Source organism: Tamandua tetradactyla, chromosome 24, assembly GCF_023851605.1.
Source record: "Tamandua tetradactyla isolate mTamTet1 chromosome 24, mTamTet1.pri, whole genome shotgun sequence".
Lineage (NCBI taxonomy): Eukaryota > Metazoa > Chordata > Mammalia > Pilosa > Myrmecophagidae > Tamandua > Tamandua tetradactyla.
This window is the reverse complement of record NC_135350.1, coordinates 41,721,861-41,742,837: the sequence shown is the minus strand read 5'-3', so window position 1 is coordinate 41,742,837 and position 20,977 is coordinate 41,721,861. Positions and strand designations below refer to the sequence as shown.

The following is a 20,977-nucleotide window of genomic DNA, read 5'->3' as shown; positions in this document are numbered from 1 at the left end:
CGGGAGCAAACAGTTAACGTGAGGAGCCCAAAGCCCGGTGGTGTAGCTTAGCGCTCCAAGATAACCCAGAAGCAAGGCGTTGGGCGAGGACAGGGATCTTCCCGGCCTTCCCCAGTAGTGCGGCTCGAGTCTTCTGAAGCTGCCAGTTGCCAAATGAAATCTGAAACCCCAGGCTGCGTCTGAGGGTTGGCCCCACTCAGTTGTTCCAGCCTCTTGTACTGTATATTTGCACATTCACACACAGTCACTCTTTCTAACTTCTTAGACTCTTTGCGCAACTGCTAGAATTTCTCAAGTGCATGTGGCAACTCAGCCTGGCTCCGGCTACAAGCGGGACTCCAGAGGGGTTCGGAGGCGAGCGGAGCTGTCAAGTCTGCCGTGGCGGGAGGAGAGGGGCCAGGCGCGGGAGGCTGGGGGAGGACACCCATAACTTTCCACCGCAGCTCTTTCACCCTTCCTGTTATTTCCCCCGAAACTACAGCTGCGAAGCAACCAAGTGAATGGGGCTCTAGACTTCCCCTTGCTGCGGGAAGTAAAGGAGTCTTCTGTTTTCCTTTTCATTTTATTTCGCCTGGTACTGGAGCCTTCTCCTTCAGAGCTACCGCCGTCCCACGTCCGTCAGTGCGCTCGGAGCAGGGTAGGTGACGCTGCGGCGGGGGTGTGTGCCCAGGCCACCGCGGGAGGGTCCGACGGGGCCTCCGCGGCAAGGGGAGGCTGCGGGCACAGCTGCCTGCGACAAGGAGGGGTTGCTGGGGGCAAGAGGGATTGCAGAATTCCGTTCTGGTGCAGTGTATGCAAGTGCGTGTGGTTATGCGCGTTAGCCCCCGCGTTCTCTTAAACTGAGAATGTCCCTTTTTGTGTGTGTTTGTGAATTTTTAAAAGAATAAAAATAGAGCAAGCTGTTAGTGTGTGTTTCTGGGCTTAAAAAAGTAGATGACATTAATAAGAGCTCTTTGTGCAATTCCGTTCCCTCTCTTACTATCCATCCTCCCTCCCCGCCCCTCCTGTGTTTGTGTTTCCACTAGTGCTTTGTAAGAGTTTCCTAGATAAGAGGCACACATAGGTAGATTGTAATAATAAATACTCTCATTGTGAACGCAAACGTTAGGGAATCTTTGGTGAATTTTGAGTTAATCAAAGCATTTTGTTCTGATTTAAATGTTAAATATGTAGATAAATAAATCCCTTGAAATATTCCCTCCTCTCAAGGATAAACTATAATTTGTTTTCATTAAAATATATATTTGTAGACTGCATTTCTTTTATAACTTTCCATATAGAAGGAGTGATGGTGTTCCTCTTGAATCCTTAGATATGTTAAGGTTTCAATAGCAGCCGGGAATAAGGAGCCCAGACTCCACTGTGTCATTCTATTTTGATTTATTTGAATTAAAAGATCATCTCCAAGCAATTTCTGGTTCCATCGTTATCTCATTTTGGTCTTTCTTTTCTTTCAATCTGCCAAGATAGCATCATTTCATCTCTTTCTAAAAAAAAAGAGGAAATAAACCATGGTTGGATATTTGGAACATAAAAGTTGTAAAATGTTTATTCATAAGTAAAACAATAGGTGTTACTGTGTCCACTAAGACAAATTAATGGATATCCAGGGATATTTGCAGTAGAGTCAAGAGCTCTACTCAATTCTGAAAAGATGGACAGACAGATTAAATATAAACAATCTGTCCCCTGATTCTACTTAGAACTCAAAACCAACCATTAAGGGTAAGAATGGATTTTGGTATTAAACTGGACATCATAAAACATAAAACACACAGCATTAATAGGTTAGAAAAAAGCCAGAAAGCATGCATAAAGCCACATCAGCCTTGTTAAGCTCTCACTCCCCTTTTAAAATTTCTTAATACTTCCTCTTCTCTAGGGATATTTCAACTTCTAAGACAGCCCAATAATAAAATTCCCACTTTTATATTCCCTGAGTGCCTGATCTTCAGGTATTAAGTCAGGAAGTCTGTTGTCTCTATAGAGCCATTACTGAGTTGTCAAAGGTTCCATCTTAGACATCTTGGAGGACCGAGATATTGACAAAATTTTTAAATAAATCACATCTTCCTACCACTCAGAGGAGGTATATTCTTGATGGAAGACTTCTAAAAAAGCAGTAAGGGATAAACTGAATTTTTCAGATCTGGAATTTAGTCAGAGGTATATGGAAGGAAATACACAGCTAGGATGATAATAGGAAGGAGAATCTGTAATTCTTTCCATGTGTGAAAAATTCAGCCTGCCTGTGGCTTTCAACCGTATTACCTGGTTTTATTCCTTAATCACAGGGGTTTGGATTTGAGATGGTAGGGGATGGATATGGGGATCTCTGTAATATTTTTTGAGCCATGTGTGCTGCAAATATGAACCACCATTGACAATACAAACCTGATAGTAAGTGGGAAAGACTTAAGTTCTCAGAAAAATCTGCTGCAGAACAAATGGCAGTGAACCCTTCCAGACGAGATCGTAGATTTAAGCGCAAAAGTGTTCTTGGCTGAAATCCTTGGTGACGTCCTTCAGGGTTTTGCTGTGGGATAATAATGGCTCAGGTTCTGAGAGCCTTCATTGGTCATGGTTTTACTCAGTGTGTGTGATCTTGGACCCTCCAGGGGGAAGGAGTGGGGGTTGAGGGAAATGGGGAGGGGTGAGGATTAGGAATGTGCAGCAGGTGGTAAAGAGCAGTCTGTGTCTGATTCCTTTGCTGTCTTAGCCAAAGCCTACTTGATATTCACCAACAGTGCCCTTAGTAGTTTCTCTGTGACCTACTGGCCCACTGAAATGTGTTTTCTTTCTGGCTCTATTAATGTCTAGGTTGGCTTCTCAGTTCTAAAATTGGGCAGCGTTGCTGGTAAAGTTCAGGCCATGCATTTAGTACCTATTCTTAGTATTTGTAGTGTTGCAGTGCCATCTCCATCACCTTTTGCTAATTTCCTGTGATGTTTTCTAGCTGGTGGTGAAGGGTTCTTTTCCCATCAGTTGTGCTTGTATAAAGCTGATTACTTCTTTCTATCATGGTTCAGTTATTGGTAAAAGTAGGTACTTTGGTAAAACAAGATAGGAGGTATGAGAAGAGCCTCAGCTTGGAGACCACTAAGAAAGGACAGCTAACCAATTGGTCACATGTCCGCATGGAAGAGGTTGATGATAACAAGAACCCATTGTATTCACTCCAGCCTGACCACATTTTATTGAGGAAAAGGCGGAAGAGCTTTAAAATAAATGATGCCTGTTTGCTCTTAAAGCTATGACTAAAGGATTACAATTTCTCCCAGATGGAGAAGGGTATTTAAAAATAAAATTGTAACTAGTCAACATAGCAGTGAAGTCAGTGCTTTTCATGTGAAGAAGCAGCGCCTCAGTTTGAGTCTCTCAATGGTGATCCATCTGTCTTTGCTAAGTGAAGTCAAACTTTACAAGGTTAGGATGGTTTCAGCAGCTAAGTAAAAGCACATTTGGAAGTGGAAGGAATATTGTGATGGAGAGTCTGAGAAAACTAAGTTTTCAGAGTCATTGCAGGCATGTGTACTTTAAGCAGCATCTACACTCCACTGTGATAGTGCTACAATTAATCTTTACAAAATGCAGATCTGATTGTGTCAGTCCCTGTTCTAAAACTTTTGGTGGATCTGAATGACACATACCATAATCTCTAAACTCTTAACTCTTCTATAAAATGACTAAAAGCTCTTCAAAGCACTTCCTTTTCATCTTCCACTCTTCCTGTATAAGGACCCCTTGCTGTTCACACTTCTGATCCCTTACTGATGGATTTTCATTCTCCAGGAATGCCTTCTTTCTGGAAAGTCCCCTTCGATTCTTAGGAGCTCTTTTCAAATGGAACTTCCTTTGGAAAGACCTATCTGCATATATTCTATGCAGGAGGAATTAATCATTTCATCTTGTCTGTTTCCATAGTATTTTGAACATACTTTGATTGATTATTTTAATACCTTTTACGTGTTCTCCTCCCCACTACTGTAGTTCTTCAAAGGATGTATTGATGGTAGGGGAACCACCTATATCCACATTTACTATATGTCAGATTCCTAACACGGTGTCTGACATATAGTAAATACCTGTTAACATTTCCTAAATAAATAGGCAAACAAATTTATGAATGCATAAAATGCTGATGGACCCCAGTTTATGCAATATGGGTATATCCCAAAAGTCCATTTGAAAGATGTCCATTTGGACACAGTTCGTTTTCTAAAAGTAACAATGGTGCAAACCATAATTCAGTTTCCAAACCAGCCCACTCATGCCTATTTAATCCCTTCAGTAGATGAAATATTGTGCATTTGCAATTCTAAAACAAAAGCAAAGCAAAACAAAAAACTATTGTGGAATCTTTTTCTTTTGAAAATCACAAGATACATTTGCATTTAAAGACAATAGAAACATTTAAAATAGATAAACATTTTCCAGAGAGTTTTTATTTTATACTGTAAAATCTGTTATCTATCAAATCAAGTAAGAGGTCCTGAATTTAACTATGAGGCCTAATAATGAATTAAATTTGGAGACTCTGTGTCTGTAAAATGGGTAATAGTCTTAATTAAAAAATAGAAATAATAATTTTGTCTATTTAAAAATTATCTAGAGTGCTAATGTTTGAGGGAAATTAGATTTAATTAAAAGAGAATGTGGAGGTGGATGGAAAGGAGGAAATGAAGAGGCACCTTCTTTCAACATACTGATTCCTTTTTATATAGATTTTCTGTTCATCTCATTTGAAAGGCAAATCTAGAGTTTTTTTTCTGAGAAACTTTGTCTTTGTCTGCAGTTACTTCTGCTATTTAAAGTGTAGAATGGGGCTTTCCCTTCATTTGGGGCAAAAGAAAAGTGGACTCATTTAATTGTCATAGCAAGGTTACCTTTATCACTTACTTATTTACTGTTTAGTGCATGTATTTTTTCAGTCAAAAAAGCATAATAGAGGCACTAGTCAGGAACCTCAGACTCAGGTTGTTCCTTATTCAGTGCCTCTGAGAAGCCTGGAAGAATAAGCGTTGATATTTAAGAGTAATAGTTTAACCATTCATTCTTCTTATTCCTCCAAGTTCTTTATATGTAGCAGATCATATAAACAGATATTTGCCTACCAAAATTACATTACAGAACCTTTTCCTTAATAAAATTATGCTTTAATATGATGATTTTAATTTTTTACGATAGTCAATTTAACAGAGACAGGCCACATGGAAAGCATCTTGGCACTTTTTTGTCACATATTTCAATATTCCTTATATATGGATCTCCCTGACAAATTCTCCTTTGCCTTTGGGAATTTTTAGAAAGCAAGTGTCTCTTGATTAACTAATGTTTCTTTTGTTAGAAGAGAAGCTAAGAAATCACCGTGTTTCTAATTTTGGCTTGTCATCCAAGAAGCTCAGAACTATTTGATGGTCACTTGTAACCTAGTTTAGATTTTCTTATGACATTGTTTGCATCCTTTTATCCTTACTCTAAATGTATCCATCATCCATGTCTTTTAACTTTTAAGTAAGCTAACAAATCCATTATGAAAATAGGTTGAATTACTTTTGTGGTTGTTGTTTTATTTCTCTTAGACATTTAATTAAATATTTACAAACTTTAACTTTATTGCATTCGTTTAGACTTTTAGAGCCAATATTTTTTTCAAGTCACTTTTGTAAGCCCTTGAAACATGCTAGGACTGTTCTTATATTCCTTCATGGATAAAATGATTGTGCCCCCAGATGGTACATTTCTTGAAAACCTTAGGAAGAAAATCAGGTCTGAGTAACTTGGGAAGTAGATATTTAAAACCAAAAACAGTGAGCTCTTTTCATTATGTGTATCGCATAAGTATAAATGAATTCCCCCAGGCTGTCTCTGAGAATTAAGAAAGAAAACCTTCCTTTTCTTACAAATGAAAGCTAGCAATAGATCCACGTTTATGGAGCTGTAATAGATTGTTTTCTGATCATCAAATTGAGCCCTCAGAAAACTAAGTAACTTTTGTAATTCCTGAGTATTTTTCTCCCTGAGTCTCACAGATTCTCATAAAGATAAAACATCTGATAAAGTAAGTACCTACTAAGAACCACGTACTCCAGGAGATGATTTTCAAATATTTCTTCTAATTCTACCAACAGCCCTTCAGATATTATCATTCCCATTGGAATTCCATGGGGATATTTAGGCTTAGAGAGATTAAGAAATATACTCAAGATAATATAAGTAGATAGAATTGGAAGTCAAAACCAGGTCTACTCAAATCCAAATGCCATGCCATATTTACCATGCCAGTGCTTTTTCTCTTCAATGATTAATATTAGAATCATAATCTATGTTTCATTGGTTTGACATATGGGACAGATGACATATGATACAGCCTTAGCGTGACCTCTGACAAACAGACTTGAACTTAACTTGTAGGTCTTTTCCATGATAGAATTCTTGGGCTGAGGAGTTGGTCCCCCAAGAATACCATCACGGAAAAGACCTGCAAGAGGTGTGTAATCACTGTCAAGAGATGGGTAACCACTATCAAGATTCTTGTGTGAGAAAAGAGGCTTCACTCACCACATTGAAACTATAGTGATCAGCCTGACCATACTTTATTCCATGGTGACATAGAAGCAGGAACAGTATGGTCCGTTGAGTTCCAGTGATCTATTTGCATTGCTTTAATTCCCAGATGGGGGGGATACGTTCTCCAAGGGAACCCTAAGCAAAAGTTACAGGTGGAGGAAAGAGAAGGGGGAAAGTAGGTCTCAGACTCAGGAGCAGGGACTCAACTTGGGAAAGCTGTCATAGAGGATTTCTTTGGAAATGTTTTTCCTCCCATCAGTTGAAGGTGAGAAAGAGAAAAAAAGTGGTGGCAGTACTCAGTGGGTACATAGAAAGGAAAATGAGCCAGAACGAAAGTCATTTCCAGACAAGTTTTTCTTAGGAAAGGAACATTTATCAGAAGAATTGGGCTGCATCTCACTACTGTTTGTAAAGCTTCCCAGAAAAAGAGTTCTACAGAACCCTTGAGCTGTCATTTTCAACTGTTTGTTTCATTGTATTGGGAATATCTGTTTCGTTTTTTTTTAAAATATTTTTATTGATAATCTTTAGATACATACATTCCATACATATGTACATTTAATGGCTCACGATATCATCACATAGTTGTGTATTCATCATCATGATCATTTTTTTGGAACATTTGTATCACTCCAGAAAAAGAAATTAAAAAAACAAAACAAAAAACCTCATACATACCATACCCCTTACTATCCCACCTTTCACTGACCACTAGTATTTCCATCTACCCTATTTACTTTACCCTTTCTCTCCTGCATTGCTTATTTATTCTTTATCCATATGGACTCATCTGTCCATACCCTGGATAAAAAGGGAAATATCTGGTTTTGATATTTCTTATATGAAGGAACTTCCAATAAAAACAGATGATTTTAGAGGAGCAAAAGGAACTTGATGCTAATAGTCAGACCTGGGATTTAGCCATATGATGGCCACCTTCAGAGTTTCCTTTTGTTTTTATTTCCCATTCTGATTGACTATTATTGTGAAATTGTCAAATGCAATGTTGACTACTTTATATATAATCATCTATGGGGTGTGCAGAAGGCCTTCTGCTCCCTCACTGCTGTGATTTTTTTGTTAGCGTCTTCATGTTCTTAGCAACAATTCACACTTACCTTCTGCAACAATTTTGTGAGTATCCATGTGGATAGGTCCAAGTGGATAGTTTCTATGGGCAGGGGGGTGGGGAGGCCTTGGTTTTTGGCGCCTGGTGACAGGTGGAGGCCACAGGGGATTGTCTGAGGGAAGAGCTTTAAGAACCCCTGCATAACAGGTCAAACTGCTGAAGGAGGATGGATGGGGGAGGAGCAGAAGCAAGGTCACAGGATAACAAGTGTCAGCAGCCAGCCAAGGAATCAGAAGAAAAGACAAATCCAGAGGCAGTCCCGGGAAACTAAAAGCCACGGGGAGCAGAGACAGTGTATGATATGCCGATTAAGAATACAGTCTCCATCTAAAGATAGATAACAATTATTGAGGCCTTACTATGTGCTAGTTATGCCAAGCACTTGCCATGGTTTATCTCATTTAATCCTCATGGCTACAATAGGAGTAAGTCCTATTATTACTTCTCTTTTATAGATGGGGAAAACTGAAACTTGGGGAGGGAGGCTGATTAACTTCTCATAATCACACAGCCGCTAAGTGGTGGATCTGGGATTCAAAACAAAAATATCTCACTCCAATGCAGCAACCTTCATCATTATGTTCTGGAATGAGACCAGTGTGCAAACATGGCTCTCACACGAACATGCCTTGTGACTAGTTTTCTCCTCTGAAAATATGGACATTTAGTAATTCATACTTCATAGCGCTACTAGGAAGATTAAATGAGCAAAGCTGTGAAGAGCCTGTAATGGAGTCTTGCACTTGAAATATCAATGAATGTCAACAGTGATTATTATATTAAACTCAGTGATGATGACAAGATTCCTAAGCAGTATTTTTCAAACTCTAGATATTGATTAGTCTGTGGTCATAAAATCAAATAGCGGTTCATGGCTACCATTTCTTTTGGAATGTAAAGGAATAGAATAGGATGCAATGGAATGGAATGGAAAAATATCAGTTTCATTATATAGGATCAAGTGAGAATTGTTTTATCGAATTTTAATTTCAGTTGAGTGTGTGTGCATCTCCCACACTGGATCAGAATTAAAAATATGCTTCTAAATATATCTATATATAATTAATTCTGATTGTTGATAATTGTCATAAAAAGAATCTTAAAAAATCCTTTAGAGTAGCAGATAATTTGTAGTCCCAGGAGTAGCAGCATCTAAGTTTCAACTAGGAACTTTTCAGAAATGCAGATTTATTGAGACACACCCCAGACCAACTAAATCAGGAACTATAGGGGTGGGGCCCAGAAATTTGTATTTCAACAAGGCCTCCAGGTAATTCTAATGCCCAGCCAAAATTTGAGAAACAAATTTATTTGAGAACAAAAAGTATTTGAAGTTGGCATTTAGAAATCAAATGAAAAAGCCAGATGAGGGTGCATCTGAAATACATGTTGATGCTTAAGCGTCCTTAAGATACATCTGTACTTACAAACGATTTAATTTTTCCCAGACTGCTGTGAGGTTGGTGTGTGACTTTGGTTTTGTGCAGTTGTTTCCCTTTATTTTTCTATGCTGTCTGCTCACAGTGCAGTTGGGTAAGTCTCACAGATGTCAAATAGTTTATTTGTACAAGGACATTAAATAGTTAGATTCTGTTCTGTCTTTCAGAACTTGACATTCTCTATGTATACAAGTTGTGTTCAACTTGAAACACATTTTCATGATAATGGTCCATTCGGCTGAACAGCTGCAAAATTAGGAATTAAATTAGGAGTTTCAACCTGTTACTAATTGAAATATTTATTTTGAAAAACACATGCAGAAAATAGATTGTCAACTTGGTTAAAGCCATACTACTCCTGATGAAAACTTTTCGGTAAAAATAGAAATGATATAAATTTGTATAATGGGATAATTTCCCCCCCAAAGAAAATGATGAATGTGTTTAAGATATTTATTGATGGTATGCCATTAGTTTAAAGAAAACAGACAATATTGCTTTGCCCTGCTTTTGTTCATTATTGTGTTTCACTTAATTTACCATTGTCTTTGGTCGTTAGTTGTTGGCTGTGTTTACTTTAAAGCTTATAAATTTCCTGTTTGAAAACACAGAATCCAGGTTCACTAGAGAAGACTTATAGGATTTTTTTCCTTTGTTTTTTAAGAATATCACCCTGAATTTTTTAAACAGGTTGTCAGTAAGTACATATTAACTTTTCTAAAAGTTAATTCTTAATGGCGTGTGAAAATAATTTTGAGGAAAAAAGTATCAGCTAGCTGCGTTTCAGGGTTAAAAAAAGTCTATGTTCTGGTTTACATACAGGTAAAATGTAGTATTTAGACAGTAGTTTGAGATATATTTTGAAAACTCCCTCTTTGTTTTGCATTCTTGGTTGATGATGAGTGAAAAGGCATTGAGAAAAATGCTAGGAGGATGTGCTCTTTAATCCTACTTCTGATAGTAGTAATTAGTATCTGTGAACTCAGGCAGTCACTTAGCTTTCCTGGACTTTAATCTCCTTATCTGTAAAATGAGGGGGTTGAAGCAAATGTTTTCTAAGGTTATTACAGCATTGAAAACACCTGTGTTGCTAGAGGTAGTGTACTCATTTTGAGCAATTCTGATAAAAATGTGGCTATGTGTATGCATGTCAGAGCTCTGAAAAATAGATGTCTGACTTGAGAGAGGAGTCAGGAACTGGAAGGCATGTAAACACCATGGTAAAGTTTAGCTAGGCCTTTCCTTAATTAATTGCATGTGCCAGTAGTTTTCATCAACAGTGGGTTGGGGGAAGGGTGATGCCACTCCCTAGGGGGCATTTGTGGGGGTGATTTTTGTTCACCACAATGATTGGGCTAAGAAGCTACTGACATTTAATGACCACAGGTCAAGAATACCACGTTTTGAAATGTATGTGACAGTCCCTCACTTCAAACTGTTTTCTCTCTCCAAATGCTAAGAACAACCCATTGAGATACCTTGGCTGATGAAGTTAAAAGATCATATTTTAATTCCATATTTTATAAAATCATCTTGGAAGTTGGAAAAGAAGTCATATGCTTTCTGCCCTTTCAGTAACACAAATGCAAACACTATCTATTCTTGGATGACAACTGGTGTTTATGATGCATTGGTGAGAACAGCCCCTAGTTAACTGCACTATATATTGACTATGCAGTAAGAAAAGCAGTAAAAATCTTGTCTCTGTTAGTAAACGTGAGTAAATATAACTTTAATACATTCTAAGAATAGTTCCCTTGACTATGAAGTTACTGGTTTCCTGATGAAGCCACATTTTAAAGAAATGGCTTACGGAAGCTTCCCTTCAATGTGACTAGGCATTTCTTTGTTTGAATGAGTGCTATCTCTAAGGCATTAAATGCATGACTTTGATTTTCTATGATAAGAATCCACTTGCTTAAATTAGCTCTCTGTACATAATGATGAGCTACCTGAGCACTTCTTGTCCTTCTGGCTTCCTTTTGCACTTTTGCTGGCCTTGTGCATCATGAGTCATACATATCTCATTCAGTGCTGTCTCAAGAACTTCAAGCACTTTTGTGATATATTCAAATATGAAGTAACCTTTGCTTTGGAATCACATTAATCACAAGGTCACTTTCTCAAATTTTTTCTCTCCCTCCCACCTTCTTTATTGCATTTGTCAACTCCTTGGTTTGCTAAGTATATATATATTTAAACTACTGCCTACATTCAGCTGTCATATACTTTGGGTATAAAAGGTGTTATATAAATAACATTGTTGTCTATCTAACCAAACCCAAGTTGATATTTCCTAGGAATGAAACGGCACTCCTGCTTCCCTTTCTTTGGTGAATCCAGGCTTCAACACTTCTACAAGAAAAGTGAGCAAGGGGGCTGAAACTGAAATATATATATAACTTCTCTTTCCCTATTACATTTGGTGCAAATTCAGATTAGAGAAGAATATTGAAATTACAGAATTAAAGAAAAATACCTTGTCGATAAACTGTAAATTTTAATTATGCTAGCTCTCTGCAATAGCTCCATAACAAATTGAAAGTTACATTTACATTACTTTAGAACAAAAGCCTACTTAGAAAAAATATTTCCATTTTCCAGATAGGAAAACTGAGCCCAAGAGAGTTAGGTGATTTGCCCCAAGTCATAGATCAGGAAGAGGGAAGCCAGGACATGTGACTTCAGTGACTATTTTTGCTGTCACACCGCACTATTCCTCAGTAGCTTTCTCTCCTGTATTCTCTCAGAGAATTAAACCTACATGCCAGCCTAAGGCATCCAATGCATATAAGGAATTACCTTCTCTGCTATGCTACTAGTTATGCACCATCTTTAGCAGAATTGAGAAAATAATCATTCATATCATTTTCTGTGTTCTATGGTTCAGATGGGGAACTCTGGTTGAGAAAAGGGCAAATGAATATGTGACTACCATTCTTCATGCATTTTTTACTGATTAACCCTAAAGCCAACCAAAATATTATACCATATTAAATAAAGGTATATTGGAACCCTGTATTTTATACATGATTTTTCTGTAAACTTATGGCTTCTCTAATTAAAAAAGGGGATGTGGGGACATTATTTTTGAATATTAAATAAATTCAGATTTGCAATTAGTATACTGAAAAAAAATCCAGTTGTAATATTTTATGCTGTTCTGACTTTTCTTACATTTTATGTTAATCCCTTCCAATAGCATTAATTATGTTGAAATCATTTTTTATGAGTTTTAGTGTTCTCAATACACAGTAGATATCCATTCAGTTGAGTCTTCAAACTACACTGTAATTGTAAATTGTTCTCTCATTTTATGCTCTTCATATTTCTAAAAGATAAACAAGTGAGTAACCCTAAAGGTACTTAACAGTTAAGAGATTTCATGCAGAAAATAAATATGAAAACAAAATGACTGGTTAATCACTCTCAATGCTGCCTAGGCCAGTTCATCGTTAAAAGTGAGTCTGAGAATGGAGGAGGAAAAAGGAAGATTCGGTTCAAGGCGACCGAATCTGAGAAACAGCAGTTCTGTCTGTGCAGTACTTCTATTATCTCTCTGTTTGCAGTCCTGTCCTCTGCTGTTTACTCTGTGGAAAATTCCAGTGAGTATCCCTAGCTCCCCCCGATAGGAGAATGGGACTAGGGCTTGAAAACCCTGAGGAACTCTTTTCTGAAACGGGAGGACTAAGGGAGCAAGTTAGCGATGCACCACGTGGCTCAGCTGGCCGAGAGTGAGATGAGAACTTTCCGCAGCTGAGCTGTGGGACGCTGGTGCGCGCTGCTGCTCAGACCTTCGCAGGTGGTTCTGATACGCGTAGGACGTGATCTCAAACAAATGGAGTTACTTCTGTCTCTCAACCGGAAGACTACCCAATGCTTAGACTACCGTTAGACATCAGTATGCAGTTGATGGTATCACATCTGGGACTCTGGTGCTGATGTATTTATCTCCAGGCAAGAATAGGGCCCCAGTGGCTCATGAATGCTCATCCTTATTTGTTTAGCAAATAACACTCTGACCAAGCACACAGCAATAATAGTAATGGCCTATTTTGTAACTTTTTTTCTGTTTTGTTTGATGTAATAAAGATTTTCTTAATGTGCTAGAAATAGCTATTAAGTAGCAAAATTATATTGAAGTATTTTGTGAAAATGCCAAGCAATTAATGCCTGATAATATTTTTGAGCTGTATTATTAATGTGTGATACTAAACTAATTTAGAAACAGTAAATGGTACGTAAAGGTTATATGACCATGGGGAGTTAGGGAGAGAGAGTGCGGGAATAAATAAATAAATGTCCCTTATTGAAGAGGAATGCGATGAAATTGCTGGTGATATTACGTACCAACCTGGGATATGCTGAATTACATTTCATACTGCTATTTCTCAAGGTTGTCAGGGAACAGAGCCTGTGTTTGCTTATAAGATTGGAGAGTAATTCCTGATACCAATGTTGATCCATAAATTGTAATCAGAATAATTAGGGCTGCGTTTACAGACTTATGGGCAGGCAACAAAGGCTGCTGGTAGCACCTCATATACACATGGATCAGATTGAATTTTTATCTTAAATAGGAGCTTTCACAAGAAACAAAGGTTTCAGCTCTTTTTATTGAAGTTGGCAGTTCCTATACATTCCAACTTCCTTGTATTCCATTGTTAAATGTCCAGAGAATACCCTTTAGAATGCATTCACACATGATTCAGTCTACCTGCCCCCTGTCTGAGAGACTGAATTTTTGTGCCATAGTAGATTTTAATCAGGGTCATGGAAGTACTATTATTTTTTACTGTTGGGAACTATAGAAACAATTCAGCCATAGAAGATTTGTTTAGCAGTTTGGGGAAAGTTATTAACCTGGAAGCCCCAGGTCTTATTAGAGTGATGCATTTACCTCTGCGGATCTGTGAATAGCATTTTTTGTTTATGGTAAATAAGTGGTTACTAATTAGAATTTGATAGTTTATATTAGAGAGTTTTCTTTTTTTTCAAAACAGAACTTGTAAGACTTGATATCAGGAAAACCTGAATATTTGTTTGATTTATTGATGAATTCTTTCCCTGTAGAGGAAACAATCAGATATAATTGTAAGAGTCTCTGACTTTTTAATCTTCAGGTTTTTAGTCCAATACTAGTGCTTACTGCAAACTCCAATTTATCTTCTGGTAATGGATTTGTTTAGTTTAATATTTTTGTTTAATCAAGATTGACTCTTTTTATTGTGATTGGTTTTAGGAAAAGGGTTATTACAATAGTTGATCTCTGGATTGGTCAATTAACTTACTATGCTTTATTCTCTTGAAGGTTGTGAAGAAATATTATATGTCTTTTAAATGATCACATAAGAATAATGCTTTCATTGACTAAATTTCAGTTGTTAGCTTTTCATAATAAATAGCTATCAGTTTTTAGATTACAATTGTTTGTTTTGTAGTTAATTAATGGCTAATGTGGTACATTTCTTCCATTTAAAGTGTACCTTTAAGAAAATAATAGTTGTGTTTTATTTAATGTATCTGACATTAAACATGAGATTCAAGAAATTATGATTATAAAAATAACTAATGGAAACTAGTTTATTCTGTTTTAATTATCACATATGATTCCATGACTTATTTCACTTGTTTGTATTAATAAATTTGCTGGGTTCCAGTTCAGCCTAAGTGTTGTGGAAAAATCAAAAGACTCCTGGCTCACAGCCATGTGGCTGTGCAGAAGCTGGACTGAAAAGGGTAGTAACACTGACCAGGTGTCCCAAGTGGGGTTTGGATGAGCCTATGTTATGTACTTATTGGAGTCTTGGAACTGGTTTTTGTTTTTTGTTTTTTTTTTTCATCTTGGCTTTTCCCCTGAATCTACACTTGTTTCTTGGTCCAAAGAGTACATTGTCAACCAGGAGACCAAAGCTTTTGTCCTGTGATGAGAGCCTCCAGCACCTCTGGGTGTCTGTTATGCCACTGCATAAAAATTGACCTCAATTTTCCTTAGAAATTTCAGCTGCTTCACTTCCTAAATTCTAAATTCTAATGAATTTGGAGCTGTGTTGAGCAGGTGACAGCTGTGAGCTAGGGACCACATCAACGGCTCATTTATGTTTATTAAAACTCAAAGTGATTGACCCTTTTCTCTTCTTCCTTAAATGTCTTATTTCAAAATTTTCTCAAACCACATTTTTCTCTCATTTCTCTTTCTACCATTTTAGTTCTCTTTATTTTCTTTGTTTTACCCTTTTCTTCTTATCTCTTTATTTCCCTGGAACCTGTTCTATTAGTTTTCTCCAAGTACCTCACTTCCTTATGATCTTTTTCTTCCCGTGCCCTTCTCATTATCACTGTTTATCTGACCTTTTATCTTCTCTTACTTATTTCCAGGATGTATCACATTGCTCACTGCTTTTGTTCCTTTCGGGCCTGCTTACTAATTGGCGTACAACAAATTTCTGTATCTATCTGCTAAATACTCCATTTTAATTTCCTCAAACTGCTTGAAAACTGTTTATTATTAACGTCTCCTCTCAGCCCTCACTCCCAAACCCTTTTGCAGAAATGTAGAACCAGGGAAGCAGAAGATTTGGTGAACATTATATTGGCTTTAGATTTAATAGACTCTGGATTCGAAAGTCAATCCTTATGTTCACTAGTAGATGCAAGTCACTTAAAATAGTTTGTAAAATGGGGATAATGGTCAAAGGAGACAATATAGCTGAAAGTATTTCATGCTGCAAATGTTATTATTACTGCGAGTTACTACTGAATAACGTCACTGTTCAAAATCATAGAACATTTTAAATTTAGTTTTTATTTTTTAGCTTTGTTTTAACATGATTTCGGACATACTAAAGAGTTCCAAAACAAAGAATTGCTGTATAACCTTCTCTAAATGTTAGCATTTATGAAATTCTCAAAACCGGGCAATTAACTCTGATATAATGCTTAATCTATAGTTACCCAAATTTCATCACCTCTCCCACGAATGTTCTTTTATTGTACCATAATCACACTTTACAGATAGTTGCCATGTTTTCTAGTCTCCTCCAATCTGGGACAGTTCTTCAGTTTTTCTTTGTCTTTTGTGATCTGACACTTTTGAAGACTTCTGACCAGCTCTTTTGGAGTGTGTCTCTCATTCTGGATTTTCTGATGTTTTCTCATCAGGTTAACCTGATTAAATTCAGGTTGTGCGGTTTTGGCAAAGGTACCATCGATGTGAAGCTGTGCCCATCTCAGTGCATCGTATCAAGAAACACAATGTCAATGTGTCTAATTAGCTGTCATATAAACTTGTATCCTACAGTTGAGATCTGCCAGGTTTCTCCACTGTACAGTTACTAATTTGCTTTTTTGGGGGGAACGTGGGGGTAATTAATATACATCTTGTGGAGAGATACTTGGAGGCTAAGTAAATATCTTGTTTCTCATTAGACTTTCACTCACTGGTCTTAGCACCCATTGATGATTCATGTGAAACAATTGTCACTGTGGTGTTTGCCAAGTAGTCAGCTTCTATTTTCTTCATTCCTTTTGCATTTATTCGTTAGCATTCTTTTGTAAGGAAAAGCATTCACTCCCACTTATTTGCTTATTCAATTCTGTATTTATATCAGCATGGACTCACGGCTATTTTATTCTATGAGTTATAAACCATAATTGTTGTTATTTATTTTGTGCTTGAATTGTCCAGATTTAGCCATTGGGAGCCCCTTCACGCTGGCTCCTGTGCCCTTTCTTCATATTACCATCATTTTTTTTTTTTTAACACTTATTTTCTGGTATCACAAGATGTTTCAGGCTCATCTTATACTCTCTGACTCAGCGCTTGAATCAGCGATTTCTCCAAGGTGTTCTGATTTCTTTTACTGGAGAATGGGTGTAGAAACCAAACTATGGGAATATGTTGTACTTATTCACAACATAATGTATTTCCTTTCTCCTATAATATATTTACTTACTTGCTCAATCTTACAATATGCATAAAGTGCTTTCAGAATTGCTAACCCAAACTCCTGTGGAAACCTAATTTATTAACTAGAGTACAATATTTGTGTACATTTTATTTTGTCTTTAGTCTTAGAATATATAGTTAAAATACTTTTCTTCTAAAGTTACTTTTCTTTCCCACCCCATCATGGAAAAATTGTATGCTTTGACCTACAACAAAAATATGGAGATATCATCTTGATCTGAATATTACATTCTTAAGCAACTCACCTAAGGATTAAGGTGTGTTTTATTTTTAATAGACTAATTTTTGAGATCTTCTTTGTTACCAATATGAAAATGAAGCTTCATATTTCTAATATGTTTTCAGACTATTATGAAATTTGGACAAGAATGTTGCCTGCATTAAAATCCCATGGAAACCTGCATTTTATATTATTTGAAAATTGTAACTGACTTTCTAAAGCTTTTGCTAGAATTTGCTTTGAAATTAGTATAACAGTTATTTATTTATAATATTTTTTTTTGCCTCCCTTTTCAACTCTTTCTTTCCTTGTTACGTTTCTTTCCTATTTTTCCTAACTTTCTACTCCCTGACTCTTCCAAGTCTACGCTGAAGACTCTGTCAGACTCAGGTTGGAAAGCTCAAGATTATGTTAAGTTTTACAGTCTTGCTTGCATTTCTGACATCAGTAAAAATATTGGGTGTTTCCAACCAATTTTGGATATGAAATATTCCAAGACATGAGAAGAATGTTTCTGTCACACATATGCTTTGCCATTATAGGTGTATGTTACAGCTTTCATTTGCTAGAAAGGCAAAAAGAACAACAAAACAAAAGAAGACATGCCCCCTCCCTGGAAACAAATAAGCAAACAGAAGGAAGTTCAGAGGTCTGGGCCATTTGTCAGTGGCCAAACCCTAAGGGACTGTACCATGGAAGCTCAGTTAATACTTTGTTTCAATTTCTCCCTTCATTGTGTCCATTTTTTTTTAAGTGGGATTGACAACACAAATGCAGTCCTTTTTCTGGTACTCATTGAAAATTCTGTTCCATTTTCTTTGAGAATACGCCACTGTGCTGGTTTGAAGCTATTATGTACTCCAGAAAAGCCTTGTCCTTTAAACTTCATTCAATATTGCTGGGTGGGACCTTTCTGATTGTTTCTATGCAGATGTGACCCGCGCAATTGAGGGTAGTAACTTCTGATTAGGTGGTTTCCATGGAGATGTGTCTCTACCCATACAAGGCAGGGTTACTTACTGGAACCCTTTAAGAGGGAACTTTTGAAAAAGGTTTAGAGCCACCAGAGCCACCAGTACCAGCAGAGCCTACACAACCACACCTTTGGAGCAGAAGGAAAACACCCCCAGGGAAGTATTATGAAATGAGGAGGGAAAGCTAGCAGACCTTGTCATGTGCCCTCCTAGCTGAGAGAGAAACCCTGAATTTCATTGGCCCTTTCTTTGGAGTTAAGGTATCTTTCTCTGGGTGCCTTAATTTGGACATTTTCATGGCCTTAGAACTGTAAACTTAATCAATTCCATTTTAAAAGCCATTCTGTTTCTAGTGTATCGTATTCTGGCACTTTTGCAAACTAAATCAGCCACTTATACATTTCCTCCATATAGAGTAGAACTTCTATCACCTGCACTCTAAATTCCCTCCCTCCTTTGGGAAATTGTTATCACAATAGTTTAGAGCACAGGATCTAGTTAGATAACCTGAATTATAAACCTTATTCCACTAGCCATGGAGTTCTCGACCAAGACAGTTAATCTCCTTGGGTATTAGATTCTTCTTTTGAAACGAGAACATAAATAAAGTTTCTTTACACAGTTGTTGCAAAGTTTGCATAAGCTAATAAATGTACAGGGCTTAGAAGCATCCTTGGAACACAGAACTCACTAAAGCTTGTTGTTATTATCATTAGTAGCAGTGCATCCTGCTTTTCTTTGGGTCTTATTATCATTCCTGCATTTTTAAAACTGCAGGATTCCTGAGTATTTAAGATACATATGCACAGTACACAGAATGTTAGAATAATTATTCTAATATTACAAAGAGGTGAGACTTGATATCTTCAAACCTATGGGTGTGGGTAAAGCGAAAACAAGAATAGATGACTCTTCTCAAAGAGTATATGGTAGAAAATCAATTTCTGTTTTTACCATCTTAATGTCTTTGATTTTGTGCTTAAATTCTCTCACATATATAATAAAACAACCGAAAACCACCTTGTTTTTCAAGTTCCTGTAACAGTATAATAAGATAAAACTTCATTTAAAAATCCTAAGATCAGGAGTGACCTAAGCCAAAAATAGACAATGGCTGATAAGGCAAGACCTATAAACTATGGACTAGAACAGTCTTTTCAATGTTTCCTTCTTTCCTTGCTTTGTTTCTGGCTTTCCATGAAGAGGGAAACATGTGTGGGGTGAGCAATGCCAAAAAGGGAGGGGGAGCCCTAGTCAAGTACCAATTAAGTACAGAAAAAGTTTATTGTTACTAATCAGGAATTATCAGATGTGCAGGTAGATTGATTTCTATTAGGATACCTATTTTTAATAGTGTGCTAGAATTTCATTCCCTATAGCATGATAGGTGTTGAAAACATTTTCTGATGCCTAGAAAGATGTAAGATAGTGACTTGGTGCTCAAATTTCTCTCCTTAGTCATATTTTATGAAAGTATCAGCATTACTTCTCTTGGCTACTGAAAGAACATTTTGCTCCTTTAATGGCATCATACTGTATTAATATGTGTGGGTCTCATTTTGATTTGGTAGCTTCCAAGCCCTGGAAAATGTATGAAGTTGGACTACTGTTATTCTTGTTGTGAGATCTTGATCTTTAATCTTAAATAGCAAAAAGAATTTTAATGAATGAATTTTCCACTATTAACCACACTTAGTGGTTACCAAGTTCTGTTTTCTTTTGCACAAGTGCCAACATTTTTGTAACTTCTTGGCTTATGTAGGGCATGCGTTTTAGAGTTACTAGGAACCATGAAGAGGCAGATTCTGCAGGTGTTTATTTAGTGGGATTTAATAAGAGAGCCATTGATATGATATTTTTGTCCTTTGCTAGCAGAAATCTAGGCAAAATTTTAGCTTTCATGTGTCTTTCTGGCTAAGCAGTTCTAAGACAGTAACAGCTTGTGAATATCACCATGTGATAGCAGACATAGGTCCGCCCCAATCACTGATGATCTGTGCAGGGGAATTCTTGGTATAACTGCAATATTTATTTGTTTACTTTTTATAACCTGCAGTAAAGAACTCCTTCTTTGAAGAAGTGGATTTAAACTCTGGTCTTTGAGCAGGTTATAATCTTTTGCATGATTTATTTGTCACCTGTTGACCACAAGTATATGCCAGGTTTTGATCACAAGAATAGAATTAAACAACATATTAATAAAAATGGCCATGTAAAAATGTGAATGCTAACACACAACAAGTTCTAAGGTAGTGTATTAGTCAGGGTTCTCCAGACCAACAGAATCAGCAGGATGTATATATATATATTGATTCACATGACTGTGTGGATTGGCAGGTCTGAATTCTGTAGAGTAGACTGCAAAACTCCTATGAAGGTGAAGTTGAATTCCTCAGGATAAGCTGGCTGGCTGAAGCATAGGCAGGAATTCGTTCTCATTTCTGAAATCCTCAGTTCTGGCTTTAGGAGTGCCAACTGATTGGGTGAAAAGACTCCCCTCTTGCTCTGAGCAATCTCCTTTGTTCACTTAGATGCAATTAATTGCCGATAGATGCAAATCTATCCATGAAATACCACCACAATAACAATCGGGCCAGTGCTTTCTTGACCTAATAACTGGACATGATAACCTAGCCAAGCTGATGCATGATATTAACCATCACAGATGTATTCAAT

General features: G+C 37.0%; 1 protein-coding gene across 1 annotated transcript in view; it reads left to right on the top strand.

The window, feature by feature from the left end:
- The first annotated feature begins 303 nt into the window (after window positions 1-303).
- ARHGAP24 (Rho GTPase activating protein 24) overlaps window positions 304-20,977 on the top strand; it is a 539,804-nt gene continuing 519,130 nt past the window's right edge. Inside the window, exon 1 of the mRNA XM_077142942.1 lies at window positions 304-637. The gene's annotated coding sequence lies outside the window, so the exon portion shown is untranslated. The remainder of the gene's footprint in view (window positions 638-20,977) is intronic.